Source organism: Dreissena polymorpha, chromosome 3 (assembly GCF_020536995.1).
Source record: "Dreissena polymorpha isolate Duluth1 chromosome 3, UMN_Dpol_1.0, whole genome shotgun sequence".
NCBI classification, from domain to species: domain Eukaryota; kingdom Metazoa; phylum Mollusca; class Bivalvia; order Myida; family Dreissenidae; genus Dreissena; species Dreissena polymorpha.
This window is the reverse complement of record NC_068357.1, coordinates 107,396,318-107,409,567: the sequence shown is the minus strand read 5'-3', so window position 1 is coordinate 107,409,567 and position 13,250 is coordinate 107,396,318. Positions and strand designations below refer to the sequence as shown.

At 35.9% G+C, this 13,250-nt stretch overlaps 1 protein-coding gene across 1 annotated transcript in view; it reads left to right on the top strand.

Moving 5' to 3' along the window:
• Positions 1-13,250, top strand: part of LOC127870885 (uncharacterized) — a 385,033-nt gene that overhangs the window by 205,531 nt on the left and 166,252 nt on the right. The gene's annotated exons all lie outside the window — the stretch shown is intronic.

The following is a 13,250-nucleotide window of genomic DNA, read 5'->3' as shown; positions in this document are numbered from 1 at the left end:
TGAATTAGAGAGCGGACAACATGCTGAATGTTTAAAACGCACTAAGTGACCCCGTGACCTAGTTTTATCCAGCAAGGCCCATGTTCGAACTTGGCCTAGACATCATGTAGATACAACTTCTGACCAAGTTTGTTGAAGATCGGATGAAAACTACTTGAATTAGAGAGCGGACACTTAATACGGACCGACAGACCGACCGACCGACCGACCAACCGACCGACCGACCGACCGACCGACCGACCGACAGACAGACAAGTTCACTCCTGTATACCCCCCTAAACTTCGTTTGTGGGGGTATAACAATACACTTTATTTTTATTTTTAACATGTCTTCAATAAAGAATAGATTCAAACTTCATGCATGAATAGTGTACACATATTATTTAAATGGCTGCATTATATAGGTTGTATTCCCTTCTCAGATGTCATTGTTTTATTGTTTAAGTTATCAGGTGTATTAGTTCTCCTTAAACCATAGCTCTTCTTTATAGTCAAATACATTTTTTCAGCACACATATTCTTGTTGTCCAGGACAAACTACGGAGGGAAAAAGTGAAGCATGTTGTGTCTCATCGTTTCTGTTGAACCTACCAGTGGTAGCGAAGAAACTGGAAACGTAAGAATGGCCGCGCACATGACTGTGTCTGCAATCAATCGTATGATGGAGAGTGTCAGCGGTGAGAATGGACTCAATGAGCTTATTGCAGAGGGCAGACCTGTTGAATTTTTAGTGGATGACAGAGATAACACTTAAGTAGCTCATATGAAAAGGTACATAAGCCTTACACAATAGAAACGTTTTGACAGCAATCATGTCGTGAAAAATGTCGGGAAAGAACTGGATTCCTTACATCACACCAAGAAAGTGAAAATCAGCAGGACAGTGATTGGCCATTTATACGGATAGATTTTTAATATGCTTGTGCGAAGAATGCTGAAAAAGCGAACGAACTCCGAAACAATCGTAACGCCATAATACAACATCAGTTTAATTATCATATTTTGTACGAAAGAGCTTTTTGTGGACATGTTGGAAAACGTAGTGGCCAACAACGATTTGAGTTTTCCGTACAGATTATACCTAAAGAATAATGGTCAACCGTTGTCATTTGTATATAAATCAAATATGCTTTTCTTAAAGTTGCTCATCACAGTATTTAGTTTGTAATCAGGCTAATAAAGCAGCATGCGTGTCATCTGAATAAAAGTCCGTTTTGCATAAAAGAGTGCTAAGATTAGAAAAGGGTCCAGAGAAAATGAAGCTACCATCAAGCAAATGCTGAAAACATGCGATGAAATAGGAACGAGCAATCAATCGATGTGCCCATGAGCCCTTAGAGGGAATGGCATATGAATCAGGTAAGATTGATTATCACCAGAATAATCATTATCGTCATAATCATCATCCAATTTATACAATTGACATTAGGCAGGATCATTAGTTATTTTATGATGTAAACATTCAAGTTAAACTAATGATCAGTTAGCAAAAAGAAAGTTATGAATATTTCCTTTCAAAATGTATATTAGTTTTGTAAATGTTGGACTAAAATTTGACGCATGCTCTATATATTATTGTGCAACTTGAAATAAAATGTGTTGGAAACAAAGACTTCTATGTCCAAAGTTTGTATGTTCCATCTGCCATTTGTTTTGTGCAAATAGATTTTTTTAATGGTTTCTTTAGAGATTGTATTTTTCTGTTGTTGTTTTTTTCGAAGGATTACGGCATCACTTGTATGTTTGTATATATTATGCATTTATATATAAATACGCACTAAAAAGTGTTTTTTGTCAATAGTTTTTATAAAATTGGAAAAAAATAGAAAAAATGGGGTTGAAAACTTTAAATGAAAATCGAAATTGTGTGGTGATTTTTTAAGTGTGTATGCAGAATACCATATTGATAAGAAATATGTGAAGGAAGAACACAAAAGAACAGAAAAATGTAATATTATAAAGCTTATACCAAAGCGTTGCATTAATTACGAACACAAAGTATACACTTCTTTGTACGCATGAAGCGTCTGCGTCCGGGTCGGGTTGAATATTTTCGGTAAGCTAGATTTTCAGAAATGACTGAGGGGTTTCGTTTAAACTGGAACAAAATACTAAACAAAATAGTTCGCGTCTAAGCACGAACCCATAGGACTTAATTGTTTATTAATGCCTGTTTCCAAACTATTGCCTCGTTTATGGTATACTTTGCGAACCTACTTTGTATGCAGGTACAAGTTTTCTCGAGTATACTTTGCGAACCTACTTTGTATGCAGGTACAAGTTTTCTCGAGTATACTTTGCGAACCTACTTTGTATGCAGGTACAAGTTTTCTCGAGTATACTTTGCGAACCTACTTTGTATGCAGGTACAAGTTTTCTCGAGTATACTTTGCGAACCTACTTTGTATGCAGGTACAAGTTTTCTCGAGTATACTTTGCGAACCTACTTTGTATGCAGGTACAAGTTTTCTCGAGTATACTTTGCGAACCTACTTTGTATGCAGGTACAAGTTTTCTCGAGTATACTTTGCGAACCTACTTTGTATGCAGGTACAAGTTTTCTCGAGTATACTTTGCGAACCTACTTTGTATGCAGGTACAAGTTTTCTCGAGTATACTTTGCGAACCTACTTTGTATGCAGGTACAAGTTTTCTCGAGTATACTTTGCGAACCTACTTTGTATGCAGGTACAAGTTTTCTCGAGTACACTTTGCGAACCTATTTTGTATGCAGGTACAAGTTTTCTCGAGTATACTTTGCGAACCTACTTTGTATGCAGGTACAAGTTTTCTCGAGTATACTTTGCGAACCTACTTTGTATGCAGGTACAAGTTTTCTCGAGTATACTTTGCGAACCTACTTTGTATGCAGGTACAAGTTTTCTCGAGTAAACTTTGCGAACCTTCTTTGTATGCAGGTACAAGTTTTCTCGAGTAAACTTTGCGAACCTACTTTGTATGCAGGTACACGTTTTCTCGAGTATACTTTGCGAACTTACTTTGTATGCAGGTACAAGTTCTCTCGAGTATACTTTGCGAACCTACTTTGTATGCAGGTACAAGTTTTCTCGAGTATACTTTGCGAACCTACTTTGTATGCAGGTACAAGTTTTCTCGAGTTTACTTTGCGAACCTACTTTGTATGCAGGTACAAGTTTTCTCGAGTATACTTTGCGAACCTACTTTGTATGCAGGTACAAGTTTTCTCGAGTATACTTTGCGAACCTACTTTGTATGCAGGTACAAGTTTTCTCGAGTATACTTTGCGAACCTACTTTGTATGCAGGTACAAGTTTTCTCGAGTATACTTTGCGAACCTACTTTGTATGCAGGCACAAGTTTTCTCGAGTATACTTTGCGAACCTACTTTGTATGCAGGTACAAGTTTTCTCGAGTATACTTTGCGAACCTACTTTGTATGCAGGTACAAGTTTTCTCGAGTATACTTTGCGAACCATCTTTGTATGCAGGTACAAGTTTCCGGTAAACTAGTTTCTCTCGAATAGCTTTCATTCAAATGTATCAAATCAAAACAAATCTACATTGAAGTAATCCCTTCGGGCACATTTGTACGTCCGTCTACTTTGAATACTTTGGTAAAATAGGCGGCCTTCTTACATTTAGACATATGAAAAGGTGCAACATTTTCCGTAAACTAATTTCTAAGGCATGTCTGCAGAGATTTATTGAAATGAACACAATATATTCCCCATAAATGAAACCAATGGTAATTTTAATTTGAACACTTCAAAGAAAACGTATTTTTCCCATTTGAAATGTTCTTTTCCAGCTAAACAGACACATTAAACTTGTTCAAAGTCCGGTTTCCACTCAATATCTTGAGAGCGAATTAAACCTTAATAATAATAAATCATATACAGATACCTTGTATCAAGATCAAGGATTTGCATGTTTCATACATTGTATCCGCACCAAGCCTGGACTGCATGTTTCATACATTGTATCCGGACCAAGACTAGATTGCATGTTTCATACATTGTATCCGGACCAAGGATGGATTGCATGTTTCATACATTGTATCCGGACCAAGCCTGGATTGCATGTTTCATACATTATATCCGGACCAAGCCTGGATTGCATGTTACATACATTGTATCCGGACCAAGCCTGGATTGCATGTTTCATACATCGTATATGGACTGAGCCTGAAATAGCATAAGGATCTTGTGTGTGATCAATGTCAAGTTTGCGTTCAGTAATAATAATACAAATGTTCATGCTAAATCACTCGCAAAATTCGTTTGGCTAAAGTAATTAAATAGTATCGTAACTTATATAAATACATCGCTAGGGATGCGTGAATTCATTGTCACGATAACTTAAATTAGCGAAATGGATTTCGATAATAATAAAAGAACGCGTTGAGTAATTACAACTACCTTTGGATCGCACATTCTGTTGGTGAGGTCAATATCAAAATCTCTGCTAGTAAATATAGAATAAATCCTTTCGTAGTAATTAAACTGAATTAATGAATTCTTAATTGTAAGACTTTAAGACGGATTGCGCATGGGATGAGTGACATCAAGATCAAAGTCCTGTAACTAAATAGAAGACACATGGTTGCGACTTTATAACTTTAGTTTCTGGGCTTTCTCTTACTACCGTTCATGAATATACTCTTATGTCGCCGACAGCCGCCGCTTCGTCAATTTGGTTATCCTCGAACGCTGTTGTACCGCAAAGTTCCGCCGCCGCACCTTCTAGTCTACCACCAACATTCGCATCGCGCACGCTGGGTAACTGTGAACTTTCGCTGACGTGTATCGTCCGTTAATATTCGGAACTTCCCCTAAGCTTGATCTACTGCCTATGACCGCAACAGAGCGAGATAAATTGCGTCCTACTGTCGTCGAATGCCCTCACTGAGTGCTTCTTTCCTTGCAGTGACTTCAGGTCCGTCCGTTAATACCACTGGTCATTCGTCTTCGTCCAACTAAATCTATCTTCGCAAACCGTCGCTTGAACCAGAATTTTGGATATTTATTCAAACTTGAGCAGTTTGCACAGACTTCCCAGGTTTATTTAGCCTTCTTTTGATGGTAGTATATTGAATTGGCAACGTTGTGGGATTCGTTTCAAACGACCGTATATTTTAATCCTAATTTACAGAGTTTCAGCAAGTTTGAAATCCCAACTTGAGCATGCTGCTGCTCGCAAGATTGATGGATTAAACTAAACTAACAACTGCAAATTATCACTGGGAAATTGATCTTATACGACAGAGATATAGAAAAATTTACAAAAATCGTTCATGCCAGCATGAAAGCCCTCGTACGAATGCATGGCATAGCTTGAGAACACAGCTTTGAGATTAATTCGTATGTCCACTTACATATTGTGTGTGTGTGTGTGGGGGGGGGGGGGGATTTCCTTCAAACCGGTTTGAATGTGTTGAATGAGTGCTCTGCAATTACGGTTCCTAGGCGATTACGCCCATTGTGTTAATGCCCATGCGCTTGTTATGTACGTGTATGTCTTGTCAAATGCATTTGTATTGTGCCTCACTGTTACGGTTATTGGTTTCTTGACATATCTAACTCTTACAGTGCTGGAACCGAATTTTGAAGGCCTTTGCAAACAGTTTGGATCCAGATGAGACGCCACAGAACGTGGCGTCTCATCAGGATCCAAATTTTTTGCTATTCTGATAGTATTCTTTGGGGAAAAAATCAAAGAAAATGCTAATTTTAGAAATAAAGCATACGACATTTTTGCAGACGACAACTTTCCCAGCATGCAAAGGGCTAAAGGACTGTAGTGTTTAATAAGGTTTCTCTCTTGCTGGTGCAGCTGAAGGTTTACTTAAAGTGATATTATGTGAATCTAACAGTATATGCTATGTTTATAGGTGTCTATCGCAACCCTTATTTATTTTTGGTGTTTTCACTTCATTTACACTTATATTTGTTAATGCAGCATCAACATACTAACACAATATCCCGGAAAAAGAAAACTAATGCATTTGAATATCAACCGTACTTTCGTTTTGACAACTGACAACAGAAATGATTCGATGTACGATGTGAGTGTAAATGTAGTTTTCATGCAGATTCGTTCATACGACACAAAGACACAATTTTGTTTTACGGATCATTTCGAGGACTGGGTGAGTCATGTAAAATATCAAATATAATATATATTTTTTATTAACAACTGGTAGCAAGATGAGTTGTAGATACTTGGTCAGTTACCACATTATAACTAACTCTTTTGACCTGTTAATTCTTTTCAGCTCAATTCAACAGTGAAAAATGCCCATAATATCAATTTAAGTCGTATTTTATTTACAGTGATTTGTTGTTATATGGTACTTATTAACAAATTCGTAATAACTGGAAGAGTTTTGAGTAATTATAATAACAAGGAAAAGAAATAAAAAAAATAGCCAGCTCTTGTGTTCGAACCAGGGACTTATTAAAGCCAAAGCAATCACGCTTCAGCTACACCATATAGGCTTTTGAATGTAGATGGTAATAAAATATCGGTAATAAAAGTTTTTTGCTCACGCTTTGCAAAGCTCTATTACTTTTCCGATTTTGAATATTGATTATCAATAAACGAAAAAGAGTGTTTAATATTTTTCTTTGTCATGAATATTATTTTCTTCGTTTGAATATAATGAATACATTCTTGTATAAAGCAACCTCAATCTTTTTGAAAACTGTTAACAAGTCCCGTTAACAAACAACGTATGCAATCGATGGAATAACTCATAATTATATGCTTGAAAATAAAAAGGGCGATAACATCGATTAAAAATACAAGCTATATTTTCCGGACATAGTTACCGTTCGCTACTTTCACCGTAAGCCATTCAGCCCTAATGACCAGATATTTAAAAAAAAATCACATGATGAAATTAGTTTTTCGTTTCTTATTTACATGTGCTGGTATATACAGGCTTAGCAAACATTTGTTGAGTATATACCATTATACCTCATAAAATATTAAATATGAAATAGATTAGTAAGTATTAAGCAGTATTAAAGCTATTTTTGATATACGTGAAAAACACAGACTTGACTGAAATTTTTCATTCGCATTGACTGAAACAGAATTGATTATCGAGCTTATTTAAACACTGAAGACGAGAACATTATCGCCAAGAGCTTAGTTGTCTAATAGTTGATACCTGCCCCCCCCCCCCCCTTGACGTCATCAACAGGAAGTAAATCTTTTTTGACCATGGTTTGAACGACAGAGTTTTAACGCGGATGCGACAATACGAATCTATTGTGCGTCGAACTACGAGCTATGATATTCCAAACAATTAACTTTGTATAAGTGCGTAATATTTTAACCCTGTTGGTCATTAGCAAAATGCTAATTCATCAAATTTTAATAAGGCATGTTTAAAATAAAATTTGATTTAACCCAACGTAAGAAATATGTAGCTAGTGCGGTGTCACCTATATGTTTGTGCTGTAACGTTTTATGGATTTTTTTCGTTATATTAGCCGCTTTTTGAGAAAATGGATCCAATACTTTATACGACAGACTTAGCTCCTTCGTAAAGTCTAGTCAGGAGCACTTCGTCCGCTTTACGCATGACGCGACTGATATATGCTAGTATATTGTCTATTGACAGTTTTTTTAACACTTGCAAAATCGCGACTAAAGAACTGTTGAAATTATTTAATAAAAATCTCACAAACTAAATAAATTCGCGAATGATAAGCATGACACACCGTAGATGGTTGTAACAGCGACAGCGAATTAAAAGAGTAATAGGAAAGTATGCGTGAACTTTCCATAAAAAAATATGAAATCAGCTAAATAAATAAGAACACTATCTATCAACAGTATAATACATAAGAATATACATGTACTTATAAAGCACTCTCGTAAAACATGACATGCTTCATCACAACACATGCTAAATTAGCAATATTGTCTGAAGGTAAAAAGCAGGTATTAATAAGCATTGCCTTGACATCGCATTTCACAAATTAGCTCCAACATTTTCATAGATATTCATATTATCATTTTCTACATATATGTAACTCAACTGATCTGAACGTCGTCAAAGTGTGTGAACATGTGCCAACCCAATTTTTTAATTGATAAAAAAAGCAATTGTTTTCGACGTACTTCTTTCAGCTCTCGTTTGATAATGATAATTTATATTAAGCCGGATTATTACATCCCAATCCAATTCGTCAAAGTCTCTTTCTTAAGAGACTGCAAACTTACTGCAATTATTAAACCTATACCAATAACGGTTTCTGACTTTTAAGGATTAAAAGTTGTAATTATTTCTTTTAAATAAAGTAATATGCTTACTTGCATCTCGGGAATAAAGTCGATATTTTAACAAAGCGCGCGCAAACTTACACAATCAACCACATGCCATCTCGCAATTATTGAGGTTGGAGCGTACACATTGTATGTGCGCGCTTAAACAAACAGTTAAACCGATACATTTACCCACAGTTTGGTAATCGCATTTTTTTCAGTGAACATCACGCGCCGATATTCTATGTTAATGAATGTTGCATGTTCACATGCTTGATTTATGATCAATCGATATACAAATCACAAATTATCGTACTCCAAAAAATGATCACACTATTTAAAAACGTGCTGGATATGTACCGGTAGTTGGTTCCTTGTTCCTAGTTTCTTATTCGAATAACGCATAAAATTGACCAAAGTGTACCACATATAACTGATTATCAATCTATATGTAAGATATAGACTATGGTTAGGCATTATACCTTATGATTCAATATGCCTCATGGATCACACTCCTTTACCAAGGTATCATTGTAAAGTGCTTTATATGTTGAAATCAAATTTTACAAATCTCGTGCACACGGAAAATAAAAGTTTGTGCCCTGCATCCAATTATGTATATTCGGCGGCCAAGCAAGGCAACCCAATGTCTCCTATTTTTAATCAATGATATTTGGGACATTGGAGTTCCTTAAACATTTCATGTAAGTACATTATCAGCATTTATGTAGATAGATGTTTGCCGATCGCATTGCGATATTTTCAACCGATCCACGCAGTTCACACTATCGGTTAAATAGTATTATATTCTATCAAATGGTTTTCAAAAGATAATGGTCGTCGATTTTACACGCGCCAATAAGTAACGTCATCTTTTGCTATCATTTTGGTTCGTTACCATCGTCTGTTATAATCGTTGACATCAATGTAATTGTTATTTTTTCAGGGAGTGTACATGTGTAATTTCTCAACTCAACGGTGTGCTTATTCGCGTTGTATTATTGGTAATATGTAGCACATGCAAAACATGTACATGAGACTCGTCCATGTTTGCATATACCGGCATTCTGTATATTGGTTCATACACTTTCTCTGTGCATCATTTAAATCAATTTTGAAATGCTTGGAATCCTGACATGATGAAAAGAAAAACGTTTTCATCTGAAATGCTTATGCTTGTTACTTTGTATACGTACGCGGAAGTGAATAAAGAAGCTGCTGTACAAAAAAGTACACACATTATTAATGCCCAGACATATGTGAACAAAACACGATATTTAGCAATGAATTTTCATAAGCTTAATACATGACTTTAAAAGAAAAAAAAGAATACTTGTCTAGGAAACAATTCCCTTTTCCGCGGACTGTGTGGACTATTTCTCAAGTATCAGAGGGGGTAATCACGTGACAAACAAGATGGCGACGTCCATGCCGAGGCAGGTATTTTTCGTCGTTGTATACCCTTTATTACTTGTATTATTATTTTTTTATTCCGCCCACTTTCCAGCCATATTAGAAAGAAAGTAACTGACTTTTATTTCTAAGTAATATTCGCTCTATATGTACTTTACTCGGTGCAAAATTTCTTAGCGGGATGACCTAATTAGGGCTCCACTAAGAAAATTTGCACCGAGTAAGGTCGAGATATACAGCGAATTTAAATACGAAATAAACGCTAATCACCTTTTTACTGATATGGCTGGAAAGTGAGCTTCATTTAAAAAATAAACAGATGTAATAAAGGGTATAAAACGGCGAAAAATAACTGTCTCGGTATGGACGTCGCGTGATCACGTGATTACCCCCTCTGAGTATGTCATCTATTTTTTCACATCAATATTCGAATGCGCCCTTTGCATATTACAGATAATTATAAGCGGCGAAGTTCACCTAGTAAATCCGAAGCTTAAGTTTGTTCACGAAACCCCAAGTATTTGCTTACACAATTTGACGTGTAATTTATCAACTTAGATAGATAAAAAACATACCCAAACTTAGCAGCCATATCACGGCCGTTGATCACGCGCGCCACCTCTTTTTTGAGATAAATTAATAAATGAGCCAATGCTACTTCCGAGGTGGCGCTCAGGCCCAGATGTTTTGAAATATAACGGATAATTTCCGGCGTTATTATGCTTTATATGTTGAAAACGTGAGGAACTTTATATGTTGTGGAAAGTAGAATTCGTAAAAGCAAATCGATGTATTTTGCATGTGTGATGAGCAAATTCCCAGCCAATTAAAATCGTTTATTACATTAAACGATTGCTTTGAACCTGTACAAGTTAACAAAAACACAAAAACATCGACTTCTAGCTGATCTAATACATTTGCATTTTTCAAAAAGAGATGGAGCAACTGCCAAGGAGGTGGCGCTCAGATAAGGAGGTGGCGCCAATGCACATTTATAGATATTTTAAAGTGAAATATTGTATGTATGGAAAAAGACCGAGCTATCTTCAATTTTTTGAGAGTTGATAGTGGGGAAAACAACATACATGTATATGAGCCTAATTAAGATTCGTTGACCATGGCCTTTTAGTAAATTCAGCATTTGGATTAAGGGAAACAAATCATCGTTTCAAGAAGAAGTATTATCTTCTATTTATTTCGTGAATTATCATACTGTATACAAATATTGCTGTCGATGAATTATGTTGATAATATGAACATTAAGTTATTGGTTGTATTGAGTATTACAAATTGTTGGTATATATCGTACAATATGTTTTATTCATGTTGGTGACTTTTTAATTGAGTAAATCACTAATATATTTAAAAAAACTACATCTTATTTATTATAGAATGTGTTCATGCTCTGTAATGATTTGGGCCTTCGTATGTACGTTGAAAAAATAAATTAAATATAACAAATAACAGTATCTATCAAATGTACGTCATGTGATACTGTCATTGCGATACTATTGTTAATTGATACATCCTGTATTGGCGGCTTGGCGCATTCTCCTTTCATTAGCGCCATCAACACGCGAACAATGCAACGTATTTGAAAAATCTTACAAGTTAACAATTACATAACTAAGAAACCTTGATCTATTATGATATAACCGCATGCAACAAACATCACCTAATGTCCGTTTTAATTTTATTTAATTTAACTTACACCTGATTATACAAGTAAAACTTTTTGATTTCAAGCTAAATTAACTTTAATTGAATCGTGCGCGGTATACAACAGCCTTTACAACATTATCCGTGTTGTGACAAACATTGAAGTATCATACCAGTTAAGTTTAATTGATTAATGTTTGACCGGCACCCATTCAAAAACGGAGCGTAATAATGTTGAAGCTCCGGCAGTCGTGCCGACGTCCAGGGTGACTCCCGCTTCGTTTTTAAACGTTAAGTCAGATCATTATAAAACTATTTTTTATTGTGTTAATGACATTCCGGACACGCTTGATGATAAGCCACATCAATTGTTATCGCATATCGCCTTCTGCTAAATAAAAAAGGGCCAACATTTTACCTTTTCCGCTGTCAAACTAAAATACACGTAGTTTTAATCGTATAATTATCAAACCGGACATCATATCTCAATGCTGAAAGTGATGTTTAACATGATTATCATTGTTTATCTAGCTATCAAATATTCATATGTAATGGTCCGTACAACTATGAAATCAGCTAAAGATCTAAACTGTAACTTTGCTATGATTCATGCCACCCGCCTACTACTAAGAAAGGACATGAGTGCTATTTTGGGTAACGTCTCCGACAAATATGTGAGCGTGAGAAGACCATAGAGAAATTAAGATTTCTATGCCAGAGAGAAAATTGCTAGAAAGATGAGAATAGAAACATACTTTCATTGAGTCACCGTTAACTCTTAACTGATTTGACTAGATCAAAATAGAATGCCTCAAAATCGATATTTGAGTCAAAACTATCTTTTTCCACGGTTACTTCTAAAAAACCCACATCATACATTTATGAATGTTATAACAAAACCACATCATACATTTATGAATGTTATAACATAATATTAGATTGATTTAAAAGCAGCTCTTATATTCAACGTTCGTGAACGTTTGTGTTTAATACATATTTTTTTTATAATATTAAGTTTTGCTTGATGAATATTGTACCCTTACCAATGTTTACAACGTTGAAATCACAAATATGCATTTCTTATTTAACTTGGATATCTTATAAAAATGATGAATTTTGTTGAACTATTAGAAACAGAAAATGTTACAAGAGCTGTTAGAGGACAGCGCGCTCGACTATTCGAGTGCTTGAGATTATAACGTAAGCCATCATGGGGAAATTGTTCATATTCCATTATTTATTAGACGATCTTTCAAAAATAAAAAAAGGAAAAAAATAAAAAAAAATTGGGGGGGGGGGGGGGGGGGCCGGGGGGTTGAGAGGGGGTATAATGTGGGGTGTGGTCGTTTATTAGATGATCTTTCATAAATAAAAAAAGGAGAATGTTGTTTGTTTTTTTTTGGGGGGGGGTGGGGGGTAGGGGGGGTGAGAGGGGGGTATAATGCGGGGTGTGGTAATTTATTAGATGATGTTTAAAAAAATGGGGGGGGGGCGGGTAGGGGGGGTAGAGAGGGGGGTATAATGTGGGGTGGGGTAATTTATTAGATGATGTTAAAAAAATAAAAAAAAATTGGTGGGGGGTAGGGGGGTGAGAGGGTGGTACAATGTGGGGTGGGGTAATTTATTAGATGTTTAAAAAAACATTGGGGGGGAGGGAGGTTGGGGGGGGGGGGGGGGGAAGGGATTCTGGGTAGGGGCGTTGGGTATTGTTTGGGTGGAATCCATTGTGGTATTCAGGTAAGTGTTGTTTTGTCAAAGTTATAATAAAATGTGATCATAAATAAAGAAGTTATGGCAATTTAAGCAAAATGTTCAATTATTTAAGTGTAAAAGGGGCCATAATTATGTCAAAATGCTTGAGACAGTGGTCGGCTCTTGTTTATAGGTTGGGGTCATGCTGGTAAACAAGTTTGCAACAT